The following is a 22,015-nucleotide window of genomic DNA, read 5'->3' on the forward strand; positions in this document are numbered from 1 at the left end:
GGACATTATAGTTTCAATATTGAAATTCAATATTGGGCAACCGGTTAAAATAATCACATTTTTTGGTGTTTAATAAAAAATTTGCATCTCACTGGTTTCACTACACATTTCATATTTTTTTTTCCTGGAGTATGTGTGTGCCTCGTGTAGTTATATCTTTTGAAGGATGCAAGTAGAATGGGATTATATTATATTCATGCGCCTGCTGATGAAATTTGGGACTATTTTGTCAGGTGGCGAACAGTGAGGTTTATACACCAGTGAAACCCAGAATCGAGGTGCACCAGTCAGAGGGCCAAGCTCTATACAGGAAATCCAGGTATGACCTGCACAAAGCCATCAGGGATCCCAAGAGGAGTACCAAACTGGACTTGAGTTCCAGATGAACCTCAAAGACACGAGGTGTCAAAAAGTGAAACTGGGCAGAAGTGAAACAGTGCATCAAAAAGTGAAACTGGGCAGAAGTGAAACAGTGCATCCCTTCCTGATAAGATCAATGCAGTCTCGGGTTTCTTTGAGCAGGAGGCCAACAAAACAATGAAACACCTCTTCAATTTCAGGCCCATCTGCATCCATGATCACCAATGCAGATGTCACATTGGCCTTCTGGTGAGGGAATCCATAGCCTACTCAGAGTTACTGAATGGCTCCTTCAAGCCTGTATAAGTCAACAGGTGGAAATATTCTGACATATTCATCCTTTTCCTGCTACTAAGTACTCAGCTATTTCAAAAAAGCCACCAACATCTCAGAGCCGAAGAAGATATTGATGAGACCAAATGACTATTGGCTGATGGGTCTTACATTTCGAGTACTTCGAGAGGATGATCACCAGTCTATCAGCCAGCCTGAGCCCAATCTAGCCACAACAGGTCCGTGATAGATGCCATCTCCCTGGACCTACACTCAGCCCTGGAACACCTTGACAACTACGATGCTTACGTCAGATTGCTATTCATTTACTATCATCAAGTTTATTGTCATCTAATGGCACAACCCGACAAAACAGCGTTCTCCAGCCCCTGGTGAAAAATACGCAGACAAACAATCAAACCTAACAAATATATGCAGTGCAAGTATTCATATATACAAATAAATAAATATTGATTTGTAAATATGAGAGTCTCTGATGGTTAATGTGAGGAATCCCTCCAGTTGATCAACATTCTCACTGCCATGGGAAGAAGCTATCCTCAGCTTGGTGATGCTGGCTCTAACACTCCTGGATTTCTTTCCCGATCGGAGCAGCTGAAAGATGTCAAGTGTGGGGTGGAAGGGGACACTATATCTCCACCTTTAACAAATAGTATGAAAGAAATTCATCCTTAAACTCCATTACCTTGGCATCAACAACTCCCTCTGCATGACTTCCTATCCTATAGGCCACAATCAGTGAGAATTGATGACTACACCTCCTCCACAATCATCCTCAACATGAGAGCCCCACAAGGCTGTGTACTCAGTCCCCAACTGTACTCTCTGTACACCTATGACTGTGACCAAGCACTGCTCCAACTCCATCTATCAACATGCAGGTGACATCACTATCAAAAGTAGGATCATTATCAACAAGGACTGCTACTTTGCCCTCAAAATTAGCAAGACCAAAGAGATAGTCCTAGACTTTCAGAAGAGGGATGGAGCTCACTCCTCAGTCTTCAACAACTGTGGAGAGAGTAGGCAGCTCTAAGTACCTAGAAATTAACATCTTCACCCACATTGATGTAATGGTCAAAAAGCATGCCAGGGCTTCCACTTCCCCAGAACCCTGAGCAAATTTTGCAAGTCACCTGCATCCCTGAAAAACTTTTACAGATGTGTCCCTGAAGATATCCTACCAGGATGCATCATTGTGTGGTAGACCACTAGTCCACCCAAGACTGAAAGAAACTACATAGGGTTGTGAATGCAGCTCAGTCTATCTCACAAATCCCCTTCCCCTCCAACCCACTGCCTCAGTGAAGCACCCAGCATATTAAAAGACTCATCCCATCTATTTGAGATCATACAGCACTACATTCAAGTACAGATTTTTTCCTGCTGTTATCAGACTTCTGAATTGTAAAATCATATTGCTTTGAACTAATTTCTTCCAGTAACTGCATTTCTGTATTGTGTTTTAATTGCAGTAATATGTGTATAGTGTGTCCAGCTGGACTGCTCACAAAACAAACTTTATCATATGCCTTATTACATGTGACAATAAACTTGAACTTAAACTACTGTACATATTGCACAAAGCTGTATTAAGATGTGAAATATTTATCTTACATGTCTTTCAAGTGCCCAGTAAGATTGTTTATGCATTAAATTAAAGCATTGGCAGGATTGCAGAATCAGAGACAATCATAGGATTATACAACACTTTAAAAAAAAAGCCCTCCTGCACATGAACAAATCCACACCAAACATCAAGCAGCCAGTTAAATTCATCTCATTTCATTTGTCACACCTCATCAATTCCTTCCAGATTCAACTACTCCTCTGCACACTAGGGGCAATTTTCCATGGCTATTAAGACCACCAACCCACATATCTGTGGGATTAACAGATGGTGGGGCATTGTGCAGATAATAGAGATTAGGTTATGAGGGTGTGGGAGGTTATTTGCTGTTGAACAGTGTATTGGCAAGGTTGAACAGATGTTAGAAAGATCAGAGAGATAATGGGAAGATTGGACAGATATTGGGAAGATTTAGCAAATGGTTGGAGATTGAGCAGCTATTGGGAAATACAGCAGATAATAGGTTTGGTCAAATGACAAAGAGTTGGGTGGATGATGTTGGGCCTTGAGTAGATTTATGAGGGTGTGGAGAGATGATGGCTGTTAGGTGGATAATGAAATTGGCAGATGATGATACATCAGGGAGACATTGGGCTGTTAGGTGAGCATTGGGAAACTCAGTAGATAATTTTACAGCCCAAGCAGATATTGAGATAATGGGTGTAGGCCAGATAAGGGAGTTAGGTTGATGAAGAGTTGGTCAGATGATGGGGATTAGACAGATGGTATAGGGATTTGGGCAAGAACTGGAGCCATGATCATTCTCAGACAGGTGATGAGGGTTGAGAACATCATGGAGAATTAAGATGTTGAAACTAGGTGGATGATGAAGAGCTGAGCATATGATGGAGGTTTGGCAGATGATGAAGAATTTGGGGATCTGATGGGGCTGGGCAGATAATGAAGGATAGCAAGATGTTAGATAGTTTGGGAGATGATGGGGAACTGCGGAGATAGGTGCTGAGCAAGTGATTAATAATTCAAAGATTATGATAAGTTTGTGGAGATAATGGAAGGGTTGTAGAGATGTTGGTTGGTTGGGAGATTCGGGTAGGCTTGTGCTGACAGTAGACTGAGGGTGTCAGGTAAATGATTGGGCAGAAGATGATGTGAAAGAATTAAAAAGAGTGCCATTGAGGGGGTATTACATTCAATCAGTACTGATGGAAAGAAAAGTTGCCACATACCTGAAGTTAGGACAGCTCAGGCCTGCTGGTAATAAACCAAGTGGAGGATACCATTCAACTAATACTGAAGCTGGCCTCAAGCTTCCCACTAAGATCTCCCTCAATGATCTCATAAGTCTTCATAAGAATTATTGAATATTGCTTGTCTCTTTGAAAGATCTCCATGTGCCTTTGGATGCTGCCAAAATGCCATGGTGCATTAGTGCATCCAAATACAAGAGTGATGGGAATAATTTTGGTCTTCTGCTTAAATGTGATGACTGCCCTTGCCCCTAATATTTTGGCATCCCTGCTTTAGAATGGGGTGAAATTGAATTCAACCAGGTGGAATGAAGATTTAAAGGAAAAAGAGAGACGCATATATTGTATAATTCTTTATTCTAGGCACATTATTTAAGTGAAATAATTCCATCATCTCCAGAGGTGTCACGGGAGTTTTAGATAACAGACTGAATTGGTATCGATACCTGCAATGCTTTCTGGTACCTTGACTCACTTAAATTTTTTATTCATACTTTCTCTCTGCTGTTAACTCTGGAAATACAAAGGCAGGAATGTTATGAGAAAATCAATTAAGCATTGCTTTCCAGACCAAACTTGTCTCATAATTTGATGAGATGCATTGTAACCATCTTGGAAATTGTGGTGGAGAAACTCCATCCATTGATTCACTCTAGATCAATGCAAAGTCTTATCCTTTCAACCTGTGCAATGCTCTGCTCTCTGGACATTGAAGTGCCTAATCCAAACAGTCCAGATTTAATTTAGAAATTGAAGAGATAGACAATCAATGCCATTGTTCTGAAATATGGCAGTTCTATTAATCACCATGGTAACAAGTTGCAGTTGCATTCTTTTTTGCCATTGCAATGGTCAAGTGTGACCTTGGAGACTTTAATCTTTTGGATTGGGATATTAATCTCCCAGAAATGAGAACAAGCTACATTAATGAAACATTTCAAAACCATTCAAAGTCAAAATAGCACACTTAATTTTTGCAAAAATAGCATTCCATGCTTATGTTCAGCAATTCAACAATTACCCAGACTTTTCTGATCTATCAGATAAAGAAGAATCTGCATCTCATAATTTCTAAATATAATGGATGAAAACATCACCACCCAATATTTCACATTCCAGCCATTTCAAATTCTGGTTTTTTTTGTTAAAAAACAGCAGAGCTTCAAGTCAAAGTTAACAGTAATTTAATAATAAAGCCTGTGCTACAAATTCACATTAAACTAGCACAAATTTACCTTGTTCATCTTTGTTAAAAGTGTATTAAATTTTAATTTATGTTCTTGCAGTGCACTGAGGTAGCAGCAAGCAAGCACAAAACTCAAAAGGCTGAACAACAGCCTTTATTGCAGTAAAAGTTTGAACACCAGTTCATGCCTTGGTGGCTTTGACTGGCTCAGGAGGGGCAGGCTCAGGTCAGCTGATTGACAGCCAGCCAGGTGGTCTTCCTGCAGGTACAGTGATCACCCCCTGCAGTAGGCTGGTGGTCATATCACCACATTCACCCACTTCTTGAAATTAAGTTGGCGGGGTGGGGGGCGGCTGGTGGGAATGTGTAAAACAGTACTGGGTGGTACTTACAGATTCAGGCAGTCCGGCGACCGTCGGAGTCTCTGGGACCGTCACAGGATTGGGTCCTGGTCAAAGGTAGGGGAGGTGTGGTTGTTGCCTGAGGGTTAGCTGGGTCCAGTGTGGCAGCGTGGTGTCTATCTGTATGTCTATCCGTGGGAGGGGGGGGGGGTGGCCAGGTGGGTGTGGTCCACTAGGAGTGGGGCTCTCTGGAGGGGCGGATGGTGGTGGTCGGCCCCCGGATCCTGCGTAGGCCAAGGGTACTCATGGTGGAGAGGTTGGGCCGGGTAGTTGTGATGCTGGGGGATGGGGCCCCTGCTAGTGTCAGATCCCTGGTCAAGACAGTGTCCTCACAGCCACTGTACTACCTGATGTTGGCATAGTTCTGTTTGGCATGGAGGAGGACTTGTGGGTAGGACTTGTGGGCCTGCACGTGTTTGTAGAGGAGCCAAGCTTGGAGGGAGACCCCAGTCGCTTATTTCCTGGGGAACGAGAAAAGGCACTTGTGAGGGGTCTGATTAGTAGCTGTGCACATGAGCGACCTAATGGGATGGAGTTCCTCAGTGAAGGCCTTTTGCCAGTAGTCAACGGACGAGCCTTTGGACCTCAGGGCCAGGAGGACTGCTTTCCAGATCATCCGGTTTTCACACTCCACCTGCCTGTTGCCCTTCAGGTTGTAGCTAGTCGTGCAACTAGCCGCCATGCCTCTCGCTACCAGATACTGGCATAGCTCCTCACTCATGAAGCCGGACCCTGATCACTGTGGATGAATGCCAGGTATCCAAACCTGGTGAAGATCTGTGTCATTGCCCTGATAATGGTGACTGTGGAAATGTCAGGGCAAGGGATGACAAAGGGAAAATGGGAGTATTCATCTACGACCACGAGGAAGTAGATGTTTTTGTTCGTGGAAGGCAGAGGACCTCGAAGTCGATGCTAAGCCGAGTGGCCTTGATGACGTGGGCCTGTGGCAGGCAGAAGAAGCACGGTTTGCACTCTGCACAGACCCTGCATGACTCGGTCATGGTCCTGACTTATTGGACGGTAAAGGAGAGGTTCCAGGACTTGATGAAATGGTAAAGGTGCGTGATGCCTGGGTGACAAAGAGTGTCGTGCAGCGCTTGCATTTGGTCAGACTGCACAGTGGCACAGATCTGGGACAGGGAGTCAGGGGAGTCATTGAACTTCCTGGTCTGTACTGGAGGTTGTAGCTGAATGTGGATAGCTTAACTCTCCAGCACAAAATCTTAGCATTCTTGATCTTGCCTTTATGGGTGATGCTGAACATGAAAGCCACTGCACATTGGTCGGTGAGAAGGGTGAATCTCCTGCCTGCCACAGTCGCCTGGACCTCCTTTACAATGCTGGAGTGCCTGAGCTTGGAACTGTGGAGGGTCCCAGAGAAGAAGGCCACAGGTCAGCCCCCTTGGTTGAGGATGGCAGCACGGGCAACATCAGAGGCATCGCACTCCACCTGGAATGGGGTGTCCTCATCTACGGCATTCATCGTGGCATCAGTGATGTCCTGCCTGATGTGAGAAAAAGCTGCTAGTGCCTCGTTGGGGGAGGTAAAGGAAAGGCTTGGCAAGTGAGCGGATCTTATCCGAAAAACAGGGGACCCACTGGGAGTAATAGGAGAAAAGCGCAAGGCATCTGTGGAGGGCCTTGAATGTGTAGGGGAGGGGCAGTTCCATCAGTGGACTCGAGTTCTAGGTCAGGAACAATGACACCATGTTCCACGACGTACCCTAGGATGGCGAGGCGGATAGTGCTGAAGTCGCACTTCTCTTTGTTGTAAGTGAGGTTCAGCTCCTTGGACGTCCGGAGAAATCGCTCCAGGTTGTCATCATGATCCTGCTGGTTGTGGCCGCAGATGGTGACATTGTCCGAGTACGGGAAAGTTGCTCTTAGATTGTGCCGGTCTACCATACGGTCCATCTCCCGCTGGAAAACAGAGACCCTGTTAGTGACTGCAAATGGGGCCCTGTGGAACTGGTAAAGGTGCCAATCTGCCTCAAAGGCAGTATATTGGTTTATCCTGGACCAGGATAGGGAGCTGGTGGTAGGCTGACTTTAGGTCAATTGTCGAGCAGAATTTATACTGGACTATCTCATTGACCACGTCAGCTATTTCGGGTAGAGGATAGGCATCCATTTGGGTGTACTGGTTTATGGTCTGGGTATAATCGATGACTATCCTCTGTTTGCTACCCCTTTTACCACTAGGACTTGGGCTCTCCAGGGACTGGTGCTGGGCTCTATGATACCTTCCACCAGAAGCCACCTCACTTCTGCCTTAATGAAGGCCCTGTCGGTCACGCAATAGCACCTGCTCTTGCCAGCTATGGGCTTGCAGTCTGACGTAAGGTAGTTGAAAAGGGCGGGAGGGGCCGCAGGTGGATTGGGGGCAGTTGCTTGGCTGTGCGCTGTGGAATGTGAATGGGAGAAGTGGCCCGCCGAAGGAGAGGGTAAGGCTTTGGAGGTGGCACTGAAAGTCCAGCCCTAAGAGGACTGGGGCACAGAGCTAGAGCAGAACCAGGAGCCTGAACCCTTAGTATGTTCCGTTTCCTCCCCTCCCCCCCACCCGCCACTGTCAATTCCACTGAGCAGCACCCGAGGGCCATGATGGAGCGTTCCTAGGCAGCGAAAGCGATGAAAAAGTTCATGGGATAGATTTTGAGCTTTAGTGTCCGGGCCACATTCGGGTGCATGAAGCTCTCAGTACTACTGCTATCAAACAGGAATTTTGTTACCTTGCCATTGTCAGCGATGTCCATTATTGAGTCTCCAAGTCCATGCGGAATGTCCCTTTTTATGGTGGTGGACACTAGGACCATCTTGGGGTCCAAGTCACTGTTCCCCAATGGATGAGGCAAGTAGTGGCCAGCAGCTTCCTTCCAGGACGTGGGGTGCATCGGGTGGGCAATCAGGTATGCGCCCATGTTAACCACATCATCCCATTGATGTGGTGCACACTTTGTAGCAGTCAGGGCCCAGCTAGCCCAAGATGGTGGTGCCCAGCAGATGCACGAGGCATTGGTGTGGTCAGGCAACTTGACCAGCAGTGAAGTTGGAGGTGATGTCATCCAAGCAAGCGGAAGTGATGTCATCGGTGCAGGTGGAAGTCGTCTAAGGGAAGATTGCGGCACCAAAGGTGAGCACACTGAAGCAGTGTGGGTCAGTGGCCGGGCCAGAAGTAACATCAGTGGTAAGGGCGGAAGTGGTGGGGAGAGTAATGGCATCGCCCGGTCCTTGCACGCGAGGGTTCCTAGCTGGTCGGAGGGCCACAGTGCTCCCAATGGGCCTGCAAAGGCACACCTTAACAAAGTTGCCTTTCTTCCCCCATCGGAGCAATGCGAGTTCCTCGCCGGACAACCTTTGTGGGATCACCTGTCTGACCCACACCAGTACCCGCAGTTCTTACAGGAGCAACCTGAGCTGGCAGTTGTGATCGTCTCCTCCATGTAGAGCCCTTCTGCCAGGCAGGAGGTTGGGGGAGTCAGGCATCGAACACCTCTGCAGGATGAGCTGCAGCCTCCAGGGAGCGGACTACCTCAATTGTCCTGGTAAGTGAGGCAATGTTTTCCTCCACCAGCTTCTGTTGGGCGCTCCTCGAGTGCAGCCCTCGCACACGTGTCGGAGTAGTCATTCCGCTTCCCCTTTAGACACACCAGTCTCAGCAAGGCACGGACAGGCTAGCTCACACAAGGCCCCCAGATAGGCATCTGCTGCCTCACCTGGCTGCTGGGACCTGATGCTGAGCAGGTACCGGGCGTAAACCATGTTTGCCAGGGCTTGTACGTGCTCTCCAGGACGGCCATCACAGGTTCATAGTCCATGCAATCCTTAATGGCCTCGAAAGCTCATGGGCCCAGCTTGGTACAGAGCATCATGAGCTGTTTCTGGTTGATGTTGATCACATCCTCCTGTGTTAGGATGACCACCTCAATCACTTGCTTCCAGAACCAGGTGTTGGGGTTGATCTCCAGGCTCCTGATCATCAGAAACTTTTCCATGGTCTCTCTTTAAAATTTTACTGGAATAAATTGTGGTGCGCTGAAGTAGCAGCATGCAAGCTCAAAACTCCAAAGACTGTACAACAGGCTTTATTCCAGTAAAAGTCTGAACACCAGATCAAGGCTTGGTGGCTCCCCATGTGATTGGCTCAGGAGGTGCCGGCTCAGGTTTATATTTAGGTTGTCTAATTGACAGCCAGCAGGTGGATTCAGCCTCTTAAGTGGTCTTCCTTCAGGTACAGAGATTTCCCCCTGTAGTAGGCTGGTGGTCGTATCACCACAGTTCTGTATTTTCCAATCTTGTTAGAGTTTGTTTTTATCTACAATGTAGCGACTTACTTCCTATTCAATTGGAGGCCAAGTTAGGCATTTGTCTGTGACAGGTTTTCAAACTTTTCTGTACACGTTCAGTTGTATTTAAATCCTTTATTGTTAACACATAAAGCTTGTAACCTTCTTTTCTAATATTCTATGTAGAAAATTCTTAACAACAAAACATTAATATAAAAGTTAACAAGGACCAAACGATTTTCAACTAATACTTAAACGATGCTGAAAGTGGCCAACAGAAATTGTCAACCCCTAACTTATCCTTCTTCTGGTTTTCAGCTGCCGATGCTGGCTGTAGAACTTCCTTTCAAGCTACCACACTCCAGCTCTGCATATGGTGCCGGCCATCATTGCATGTGCTGACAGGAAGAGTCCTGCAGAGCCCAGTGGACATCATCGATGCCCATAACAGACAAGGACCGAGCCTATGGCTCTTGCATAGTTTTTTTTTCTTCCAGTCACATTTACGATTCTGCTTCCCAGCCAAGCTTTACACTCATTGAACACTGATCATCACCCACATGTCATTTCTGAGCCATCAAATCATACCAAGATACCTTTCACACTACCATTCTCTCTGGCATGCATTTGCTTTTCCAAACCTTCTCCTGCTCTCATTAGCATGTTCCCAACATCATTGTAATGAGAAACTGCAAAGCCACAACCAACTGCTGCAGCATTTAAAGCTTCATCAGTCAATTGTGTCTCTTCAACATCTTAACAATACACCCTCAAAATCCTTACCTAGTCTTGCTTGAAAGTGAGAACCTGTAGTCAGCCAAGTTTTGAATGGCGTCCAGAATTCAGTCTTCTTTTTCATGTAGACTGTCAGATCTCTTGACTACTGCAAACCATCCATAACAAGTATTTCCTGGAACAGACATGCACTGTGTGATACTTTGTGGTTTATGACCAAATTTCACAGCATTAAGAGTTCAAATTTTCAGGGTCAGATAGAGGGCACCATCAAACTTCCTCCAGAAGGCTGATTGGACTCTCAATGTTTTGACTGGAAATTATGGAGAGGATAACCAAACCAATAGATCCTGCCCCAGCATCATCGAAAGTCCAGACAATAGGAGCACCAGATAGAGGGCCCATTTGGGAATGACTAGGTGAAACAAGTAGTGCTATACCATCAATAATCACAAAAGACTGGAGGTGTGAAACTATCAGGCTTTTATTAACTAAAGACTGGAACTACCATCTACCTCATTGACTGATCGAAGCAAAGGGAAAGGTGGGAGTATGCAAGGGGCTATGGGTAGGATCGGTCTCAGGAGGCATGTCCTGCTTGCAGCAGCCAATCATTTACCACAAGCAGCCTCCGATTTTAAGAAGCTTCAATCAATACATTAAAACTTCTGTAATCTGGAATTCAAGCAACCAGTAATAAAATCATGGAAAATAAATAGGTAAATAATACAGGTTTAAAATTGGCACATCTCACTATTAGTTCACTAATCACACAACATGCAATCTCAAGCAACTGTAAAATTCACTTATCTGGCATCTACCAGTCCCAATAGGTGCTGGATACCAGGGGCTTTACTGTACTTAAGTTGTTTGGCATTGGCTGCTGGAGAGGAACTAAAGGGAATATAGGGAAAGATTGAATTTCAATGCAATTGACTTTTTCAATCTTTCGATAGTGAAAGATGGTGTTCACTCCATGTTCCAGTATAGGTTCTATCAGAAATAAATATCATAGCTTTAACAGAAAAGAGTGGCAAAGATATATGTATTTTTTCATCATTCCTTGCAGTCAATATTATGTTGTGTTAAATGAACTGTATTTCAATGATACTGCCATACTGTGTAGTTATCGAATTAAATATTGCACATCAGTTGTAACCAGCACTGCAATTAATGTTCCAAATAATTATATACTTTTCTTATTGTATAATTGGGTAGATCATAGGAGCATGTAAAAAAAACTGCAGATGATAGAAATATAAAATAAAACAGAAAATTTTCAAAAAACTCTGCAGGTCAAAAGCATCAATGGAAAAATATCAACTATTTGAGTCTGTAAACTTTTGTGAAAATTGGGAAACAAATCCAAGTCAGTTTTAACAGCAGATAGGTGGGAGAGGTTGCCTTTTAACAAAAAGAACTTGCCACCTGATCAACAGCCCAGATATTACAGGTAGGATAACTAAACCTGAGCTGACAAGGATATAAAACAGAAAATAGAGTTTCTCAACAGGTCACACAGCACTTGTAGGATGAGAAACACTTATATTTTCAATGACGGTCCTGTCATCTGACCTGAGAAAGAGGGTTAATCCAGGTAGGAAGAGATGCAGGGAAAACTAATGGGGCAACCAAAGGGAATTTCTCAAATAGAGCAAAGTCTGTGACCATTAAAAGGGCAGTTAAGCTACTACAGGTGAGCAATTTATTGCTAATGTGGATCTGTTACTGGCACACACCCTGCAGACCAAACCATACACAGAGAGAAGTGTTTTCTGAACTCGAAGACAAAGCAAGATATCTAAAGTTGGAACTCCAATAATTGCCTGCACTCTATAGGAGTGGTGCAGTAGGGTAGTTCCTCTAGAGCTGTTTTTGTTCATCGGTTTGATTGCCACCTTGTCATCCTCATTTTAATGTGCTTCACACTGGTTTTCCTGCCATGCATAAGTAGCTGAAGGTATGCATGAATTGTGCCAATGCGTGAGTCATTGTTAGTACAATGGGCAGATGAAAGTTAGGGAAAAATTTTGAGTGAAGTATTGTTGTGAGTGGGAGACACTAGGTATGTTGCATGGAGGAGTATATGAGGAGAATAGACTGTCATAGAGACAACAGTCCATGTTGAGGGATGATATTGTCTTTGATCTTTACCAAGCATTTGAGATCACTGAACTTCTTGTCACATTCCATTTATTTCCTTGAGCCTCAAGTAATCCATTTTTAAGGGACATAGGGTTGGCTAGTCTGAGCTACTGAAAGCTATTCAGATAATTGGACCTCATGAATATGCACAAAAGGGCAGTCACATCATGATGAATGCAGCTGAAAATCACGCCAATGGAAGCACAGTGTGTTTTATGCGATTTGTAAAATGTGGAACAGGCACTGCCATACAAGTATGTTTACTGATTATTCGATTAGCCTCGTTGTTTCAGCCAACAACACTAAGATTTTTTTGTCAGTAATGTGAGAACATCTGCGAGCGGAGAGGACTCAGCCTTACCATCAAGCTGAAGGTCTACTGTGCAGTAGTCCTTACCACCCTCCTTTACGCCAGCGAGACCTGGACAGTCTACAGCAGACACGCCAAATAGCTCAACCACTTTCTCCTGAGCGGTCTCCGCAGACTCCTCCACATCCGGTAGCAGGACAAAGTCTCCGACACGGAAATCTTGGAACGAGCTGGGCTCTGCAGCGTCTACACCCTCCTGCTGAAATCTCAAGCCAGGTGGGCTGGACATGTGGTCAGAATGCCAGACAGCCGATTGCCCAAGCAGGTACTGCACGGAGAACTGTATCAGGGCAAGTTCTCAGTCAAGGGGCAGAAGAAACGTTACAAATACTGCCCCAAAGTGTCCTTCAAAGGCCTGGATGTCAACATCAACACATGGGAGACACTTGCCCTCGACCATCCAGAATGGCGCAGCAAGTTCACCACAAGAGCCTGTGCAGCTGAAGGCGCATCATCAAGGCGCAACAAAAGTGTGCTATGTACAAGGCCTGAGTAGCGTCCACACGACGGCACCCACCCACTTGTGTCCCACACATGGGCAAGACTTCAGGGCCCGGATTGGCCTCACCAGTCACCTCCGGACCCACAGCCATCAATTTTCCATTTGACTTTGAAGCCATGGTCATCTTCAACTACGAAGGACGGACAATAATAATAATAATAATAATAATAATAATAATAATAATAACTGAAAATGATCATTAGGACAGGATAGAGAGACTGTTTATTTTTGATAACCTTCCATCAGAATTTGAAAATTGAGAAAACAAATGTGCTTTTCAGTTATAATGACGGGTATAAATGGAAAAGAACTATAGAAATATCTCTGAAGGCTTCTTCAGGGGCATTCTCCACCAAGAATGTCCCTGCAGAAGTGGATTCAGACCTGTGGAATGGTCGTTCAGGTGGCAATGCTGAAAGTGCAGCGTTGGCCATCTGAAAGGGACAGCTTCATGGGAGGTGCCTCGGAGTGCCCTCCAGCTCCTGTCCCATCGAGCTGTTGAGGTTGGGATGGCTGGCTGTCAGAGCTGGGACAATTGGTGTGGGATGTCCCCAAACTGATCCCACTGGCCTGCTCTCGCCCCACAGCCTGACAGCCTGCACCGGCCGCCCCACAGTGTGGGGACTGATATAGGAGAGAGCAGGGCAGTGAGATCAGTATGGGGATGTCCCTACGCTGGCCACCCTATAGTGTGGGGACTGATACAGGGCTGTGGGGAGAAAGTGGGGAAGTGGGATCAGTATGGGAACAGCTCGCACCAACTGCCCCTGCCCTGACATACCGCGTCGGCTGCCCTGACATACCGCACCGGGGGGCAGGGACAGCTGGGAGGGGGGCTGTTAGGCACTCACCAGTTGATTGTCATCCCCTTAGCAGCCACTTTCAGGCAGCTGCATTCATGTGCCAGGGGACCTCAGTGTGCCAGTGATTAGCTCTCCAAGAAGAGGGTTATAAAATTCACCTCACATGCGCCCCTTCCACTTTCAAGTGGCCTCCCGACAGTCACATATGGCATAATATGCGGCTTTACATCGGGGGATTTTGGCCACCTGAAAGTGCCTTTTAAGTGATTGGGAAACAAGATTATCCAGATGGCACAATAATTTGAACCATTTTGAGGGAAGCAACGTCTTTGCACAAAATTGCAAACTCAGCAGTTCATGTAGCATCCATAGAAAGTAAAAGGTAGTGACATTTCAGGGCTGAGGTCTTCCCTTGCCTTTTATTTTCTATGGATATTGCATGACCTGCAAATTTCTTCTTGGCCATCTCTACCTAATTAATGTGGGCAATTATTGAAAAACATTATTCATAAAACAGTAGTTTGAATATATGAAATGGAGTTGCTGAAAATCTGATAAAAGAGGAACTAAAATAGGCAGTATTTCTTAGAGAGAAAAACTGAGCCAATGTTAAAATGGTAACCTTGCATTAGTACTGGTCAGAGAGAAGTTGAAGTGGTGGTTTTTTTAAATGTTACAGTGGGCCTCTTTGGAACAATGCAGGTAGCACATACAGAATAAAGATGTTTTGAAGTTTAGGGTTACCTCGTCAGATTTGTTCTGCAAACTTAAATTGTATCCATGTTTGGTTTCCTCATGGAGGTGGGAATAGTGCATGGACAACTGTGTGAGAAGGCAGAAATTTTAAAGAAGGATTAATATAGAAAGTACACTGTTTCTGACCAGAAGACAAAACTGGAACAGTATAATTGCAATGCCCATAGATTTCAACATGTGCAATTTTCTGATTGGCAGCTTTCCTTTTTCCCACCTTTCTTCATAGCAGAAATATTTAACTTTTTATTTTGATACACACCTGCTGATACATGATTAATACTTTAGTCAGTTCATATCAATGTAAAAAAAAATTGACCTATCTTTCTTTTTTTTTGAACAATGGTTTAAACAAGTGTGCACCAATTAGTGTTACTGCCTCACATTTCCAGGGTCCCGAGATTGATTCTGCTACTGTCTGTCCTGAGCTCTCCCTGTTACTGTGCAGGTTTACCCCAGGTACCCCAGCTGCTTTCTCGCAGCTCAAAAAAATGGTGGTTGATTTGTGCATTAGCACTCAAATTAGACAAGTTGCAAGAAAACCAAAACAGGAACGTGAGAGAGAATATGTAGGGGTATCGAGAAAAGTGGAATGGCACTGATGGGGTTGCTCTTCTAAAATGTGGCATGAACTAAATGGCCTCCTTCCACTCTTGAGTATATAATGATGAAATTCTGATCATTGCACATGTTGGCAAATTTACTTCAATTAATGCAATTGAGATCAGATAAATAAATTAAGCATCACAGAGACTCTAAACCATTTCAGTCAGCCATCCATATTTCTGCTGCGAGTGATGGTATTGGCTCAGTTCCTGTATTTGTGAAGATGTGCACAGACTAGGACTGCACTGCTATATGGGCTTCTCTAAAGTGGTTTACTTGGTACCACTCAATGACCAACTGACCATACTTCATTACATATCTTCATTATGAGGGAGTCGCCTTAAATTCACATTCACTCATCAACAGCCAATAGTGATGCCATACAATACAATGTTGTCTGTTTTAATGGGAAAAGGCAGAAGGACAATACATTTACAGATTTTAATCACACCACAGATCTTTCCACGTTCTCGGATCTCCACAGTGCGATGTTAATGTAATCAATTTCTCACTTGTGTTTCCCTTCAATCTCAATTGCATTTACTTCAAATTCATGTCATTTCTTTTGAGCTCTCTGTTGCCAACTCCTCAGCAACTATTTGTTTTCTAAATAATACCTTCTTAAGACACAATTTGGGAACGATTCCATCATCCTCTTTGCATATATTGGGCACTGGGACAACTATATTTGGAGTATGGGGTTTAATATTGATCACCTTATTAAAAAATACTATTAATCTATTAGACAGAGTTCAGAGAAGACTTGACTAATTAGGAAAAACTCAACAGGCATCCACTGGAATTTAGAAAAGTGAACTGTTGTTTGTCATTATATATTCATTACTTGGATGTGAATGTAGATTGTTCTCAGATTGAATTTAACTTAGACAAGTGCAAATGTGAAGCATTTTGGGAAGTTAAACCAGGGCAGTGAATAAGAGGGCCCTGAAGAGCACCGTGGAGCAGAGAGGCCAGGGGGTAAAAGTTCGATGGAAGTGACAATTCAGATAGACAGGGAGATGAAGGTGGGATGTGCATGACTAACTTCATTGGACAGAGCATTGAATATAACAGTTTGAACATCATAATGTTCTACAAGATGTTAGTGGCATCACACTTGGCATATTGTGTGAAAGTTCTGGTTGCCTTGCCACCAGAAAGATTTGATTAAGTTAGAGAAGGTGTATAAAACATTCACGAGTATGTTGTCAGAACTGGAGGGGCTGGACAGAGTGGGACTATATTCCCTGGAGCTGAGTTTATAAAATCATGAACAGCATAGATATGATAGTTATAGTCTTTTTCCCAGGATAGAGGAATATAAAACTAGGCGGCACATGTTTAACATAAAAGGCAAAAGATTTTGACGGGATCCAAGGATCTGCCTCTACCACTCTCTTCTCTTTACCATGTACTTTAAAAGGGGTTTGGACCAAATGCAAATAACTGGAACTAGCTTAGATATACACCTTAATTGGCATGTACAAGTTGGTCTGAAGGAACTGTTTCCGTGCTAATGAAGCGCAAGATGGGTCTTAACAGATGAGGATTTGAGATCGTGAATGTAGAATGACTGTTTCACATTGTGAGCTATATAAAATTGGGAGTTACTGTTGAAAAGTAAAGGGCCACCCATTTAAATAGAGATGGGCCATTTTATTCTCTGAGGGCTGTGAATCTTTCTTCTTGAAAACTTTGTGGAAGCAGAGTCATTGAGTATTTTAAAGTCAGAAGTAAACAAGGGGTGATTGGAATATAAATTTGAGATAACGATTCAGTCAACTATAAACTTATATAAAGAAGGCATAATAGTTTTGCAGCCAACTCCTGTCCATAATTCGTATGTCCATATGTTCATTGTTTAAAAATTATCACCATCATCCCAGTTTAGCCTAAATTTCACAAATGTGAAATCCAAAGGTTACTATCATTGACAATTGGAAGGATGCTCATTCCCACTGCCCTTTGGTTTCAAACTCTATAGAACCAAATTTCTTGTTTGACCTACTTTGGCCTCCACCAACTAGAAGATCAGTTTCAGTGAAAAGCGTATTCAGAATGTACTTCAGTTGCTAAAATTTCTCATTTGAAGTTTTGTTTGTTCATCAAATGCTGAAAAGACTTGATTGACAATTTCTGCAATTTGGCTGAAGCCAATATTTTCTGTTCTTCTTTTGCTTTCCTTAATCCCCTAATTGACTCAGTCTCATCTCCATCTTCTTTTTTTCCCCCATTCTGCCATTGTTTTTAAGGTCCTGGTACAGAATCAATTACCTCTACTTCATCCTGAATTGCAAAACTGTAAGATTAAAACTGCAACACTGTGGGCTAACATCCTGCTTAATATGAACCTGGCACCTAAGGTTCTGAATGCCTTCATAGGAGGGTACTTGATTAATATGGTGTTTTTATGAAGGTTGAAAATAATTAACCCTGGTCAAGTTTGAGTTCTAACCTCCACCCAGTAGTATGTAGCCTTGAATCATAATGAGCAATTTCAGTTTCCTGCTAATACTAAATTTAACACATCACCTGGCCCTATGTCAGCAGTAACTTGTATGAGTATGACAGTATATTGCTGTTGGATAATGCAATTCTGTTTAGCCTTTTGCTCCCATGTCTGAAGAAGTATCTATATACATCTCTAAGGTTTGGCCAATCATTTCCATGCAGATTTTAAAAATTTTGCTATTTACCTTTCATCCACTCCCTGCATATAAAATGTAGGATAAATTGCAGTCCTCATTGTTTCCATTCACTTCAGTGGTGTGTGGAATATAATTTAGACTTTTAGGTATAAATAAATAAAACAGTTTTGCAAAAAAAAAAATGCAAATACACTGTGCATATGTATGTGTGTAGATATAGGTAGTAACCTTTGACCATGTCTTCCTTTGGCATGGCCACCCTAGCGTGAACTGAATGGTAGTCTTGACAGTTTTCTCACCAAGACTGCCTTTTCTGGTCACATGACCTGCACCTGGTAAAGGAGATGTTGACATTCCTGCAGACATAGTATTACTCACAGCAGGGATATAAAAATTACTTTCTGCACTAACCAAAAAGGTTTTCTGGTTTTCCAATGGCATTTTCATGGCTGTCACAATCCTACAAGCCTCTTAAATGTGAGCTTCAGTATCATTCAGAGCTTGGCCTGTAAACAATGGTTAGCAATGGTTGAGAAACAGGGCAAAGTTAGAGTGGTGCAACAAGTTTTTAAATTCAGGATTTTCACTGCAGATTACACATTAATAATACGGAAGGATCTCTGTTTAAAATGGCCCTGTAATATCACAGCAACTTGGATGAACTGGTCATTGATCAGGCTGTGAGTTACTTGTAAATGAACATTACAGAGAGATTGAGAAGTAATGATAATTATTACAAAGTCTTCTCAAAGCCATTCTCAACTAGAAATTGACTTCTGATAATCCTGAGATTTCACAATGTTGGTAGAAATTCTAGAACCAAAGGAGCAGGCCACAAACATGCCTGCTACTGCAAGGAATTTATGCCATTTTTGACTGTGCAGCCAAAGTGACTGATGAAAAACCCAACCTTGCAAATGTACATTGCTTTTGTTTTTCTTCAACTATTTACTTTATTTATTATTCAATTTACCACTTCTTCCTTTATCCCAGAATCATTTAGTTTTTCCATTTATCTTATGCAGCATTCTCATCAAAACTTGTGAAAGTCAATATCAGTAACCTTCACCACATTATTGTCAGTGGCAAATTCTGCTGAGTCCTTTAAGAATTTCTGTAAATATTTTTTTAAGGCAATGAGCAGCTTCTACAAATTATCACTCCTGCAGCAATTGTCAAACAGGAAAGAACTCCAGACAAATAGGGACACAGGACAATGCCCTCTATTTGTTCTCCTCCTGATTCTCCATTTATCAACTTCCATGAAGTAAAAAGTGTATGAATAAATGGAAAATCCGACAAGCCATGTATGAACTGAAGTGACCTCTGTATTCAAATCCCCAAGACCCACTGCCTTCATTCTTTGTTCTGTTTGGCATTGTGAAATCATTAAATTTACTCTTTAAGCAATCTTTGCCTTTCAGAATTTCCTTTACACTTATAAATATGGTCTGAGGCTTTCAGCGTTGAGATCAATTTAATTTACTGCACGTCACTTTTTTTCTGAGTCAAAAGTTTCATGAAATTTGAGTCTCTCTCTGGGCCTGTCATTATAAGTGCAGGTTTTTACAATATGAATGTCACCATTGTTGATTGCATAACATTTTAGGGCAGTTCCCTTATCAAGTAAGACACAATGATCTCAATTAAATCTTTCCCATTCCTTGGTCTCAGGGCAAGTGCTTTTAGTTTCTGGAGGCAAGATAAAAAGCTGGTTCAGAGACACCTTAAGTTGTATTGAAATTATGCATGAGAAATTCATCACAGACAAAAGATAGAACTGGAAGAAAATCTTGACTGCAAAAGTCAAGTTCATTGTCATCTAATTGTACAAGTTTTTTTCTTCTTTCTTTCTTTGGCTTGGCTTCGCGGACGAAGATTTATGGAGGGGGTAAAAAGTCCACGTCAGCTGCAGGCTCGTTTGTGGCTGACCAGTCCGATGCGGGACAGGCAGACACGATTGCAGCGGTTGCAAGGGAAAATTGGTTGGTTGGGGTTGGGTGTTGGGTTTTTCCTCCTTTGCCTTTTGTCAGTGAGGTGGGCTCTGCGGTCTTCTTCAAAGGAGGCTGCTGCCCGCCAAACTGTGAGGCGCCAAGATGCACGGTTTGAGGCGTTATCAGCCCACTGGCGGTGGTCAATGTGGCAGGCACCAAGAGATTTCTTTAGGCAGTCCTTGTACCTTTTCTTTGGTGCACCTCTGTCACGGTGGCCAGTGGAGAGCTCGCCATATAATACGATCTTGGGAAGGCGATGGTCCTCCATTCTGGAGACGTGACCCATCCAGCGCAGCTGGATCTTCAGCAGCGTGGACTCGATGCTGTCGACCTCTGCCATCTCGAGTACCTCGACGTTAGGGGTGTGAGCGCTCCAATGGATGTTGAGGATGGAGCGGAGACAACGCTGGTGGAAGCGTTCTAGGAGCCGTAGGTGGTGCCGGTAGAGGACCCATGATTCGGAGCCGAACAGGAGTGTGGGTATGACAACGGCTCTGTATACGCTTATCTTTGTGAGGTTTTTCAGTTGGTTGTTTTTCCAGACTCTTTTGTGTAGTCTTCCAAAGGCGCTATTTGCCTTGGCGAGTCTGTTGTCTATCTCATTGTCGATCCTTGCATCTGATGAAATGGTGCAGCCGAGATAGGTAAACTGGTTGACCGTTTTGAGTTTTGTGTGCCCGATGGAGATGTGGGGGGGCTGGTAGTCATGGTGGGGAGCTGGCTGATGGAGGACCTCAGTTTTCTTCAGGCTGACTTCCAGGCCAAACATTTTGGCAGTTTCCGCAAAGCAGGACGTCAAGCGCTGAAGAGCTGGCTCTGAATGGGCAACTAAAGCGGCATCATCTGCAAAGAGTAGTTCACGGACAAGTTTCTCTTGTGTCTTGGTGTAAGCTTGCAGGCGCCTCAGATTGAAGAGACTGCCATCCGTGCGGTACCGGATGTAAACAGCGTCTTCATTGTTGGGGTCTTTCATGGCTTGGTTCAGCATCATGCTGAAGAAGATTGAAAAGAGGGTTGGTGCGAGAACACAGCCTTGCTTCACGCCATTGTTAATGCCTGATGAAACAGCAGTCTCTGGTTCTTGGTGCAAAGCATGTAGACACACAACCAGACATAACACTCATATAGACAAACAATACATATGTAGAGCAAGTAGTTTATCGAGACAAATAAATAAATAAATGTTGCTTTGTTCAAATGAGAGACTCATATGGTTAGTTTGAGCAGCTTCTTTGGTCGTTCAGCATTCTCACTGTCCATGGGAAGAAGCTGGTCCTCAGCCTGGTGGTGCTGAATCTAATACTCTTGAATCTCTTTCTTGATGAGAGCAGCTGAAAGATGCTGAGAGCAGCGTGGAAGGGGGCTTCAATGATTTTGTGTGCCCTCTTCAGACAATGATCCCAATGGATCACGTTGGGTGGGCTGGGTGGTTGGGGGGTGGGGGGGAATAAACTCCAGTGATCTTCTCTGCCAATCTATTGTCCTGTGGATTGACCTCCAATCCATGTCTCTACTGCCACCATACAATATTGTGATGCCACCAGCTAGGATGCTTAGAATCGAGCTCCTATTAAATGTTGACATAATGGTGGCCAGTAGCCTTGCCTGCTTCAGTCTGCTCAGGAAGAGCAGTTGCTGTGGTCCCTTCCTGACAAGTGAGGAGATGTTGTGTCCATAATAGGTTACTAGTTAAAGTGAACTTCAACTCTCTCTACTACAAAGTTGTTGATGCGCAGTGGAGGGTGGTCATTCCTGGTCCTCCTGAAGTCCATGATCATCTCCTTCATCTTGTTCACATTGAGACTCAGGTTATTACTCTCTCTCATTTCACGAGATTTTCCACCTCTTCTCTGAAGTGCAACTCATCATTGTTGCTGATGAGGCAGACTACTGTTGTGTCATCTGAAAACTTGATGTCACTGTTGGACCTGAATCTGGTAATGTAGTTATGGGTCAGTAGCTTGAACAGGAGTGGGCTGAACACTTAGTCCTGAGGTGCGCCAGTGCTCAGCGTGATGGTACTTGGCATTCTGCCACTGACCCGGACAGACTGTGATCTTTCCATTAGGAAATCCAGGATCCAACCACAGAGAG

General features: G+C 43.8%; 1 long non-coding RNA gene across 5 annotated transcripts in view; it reads right to left on the reverse strand.

Moving 5' to 3' along the window:
* The window catches only part of LOC138760615 (uncharacterized), a 78,454-nt gene that overhangs the window by 39,976 nt on the left and 16,463 nt on the right, over positions 1–22,015 (reverse strand). The window contains exons 2-6 of one of the 5 annotated variants that reach the window (XR_011355754.1): positions 18,339–18,433; positions 14,665–14,742; positions 10,149–10,275; positions 6,806–7,002; positions 3,939–4,005 (exon numbers count right to left, since the gene is read on the reverse strand). This is a non-coding gene — a long non-coding RNA (uncharacterized lncRNA). Of the gene's footprint in view, positions 1–3,850; positions 4,006–6,805; positions 7,003–10,148; positions 10,276–14,664; positions 14,743–18,338; positions 18,434–22,015 lie in introns of those variants that run through there. The other 4 variants (XR_011355751.1, XR_011355750.1, XR_011355753.1 and 1 more) reach the window with 4 other exon arrangements.

Source organism: Narcine bancroftii, chromosome 4 (assembly GCF_036971445.1).
Source record: "Narcine bancroftii isolate sNarBan1 chromosome 4, sNarBan1.hap1, whole genome shotgun sequence".
In the NCBI taxonomy this organism is placed as follows: Eukaryota; Metazoa; Chordata; class Chondrichthyes; order Torpediniformes; family Narcinidae; genus Narcine; species Narcine bancroftii.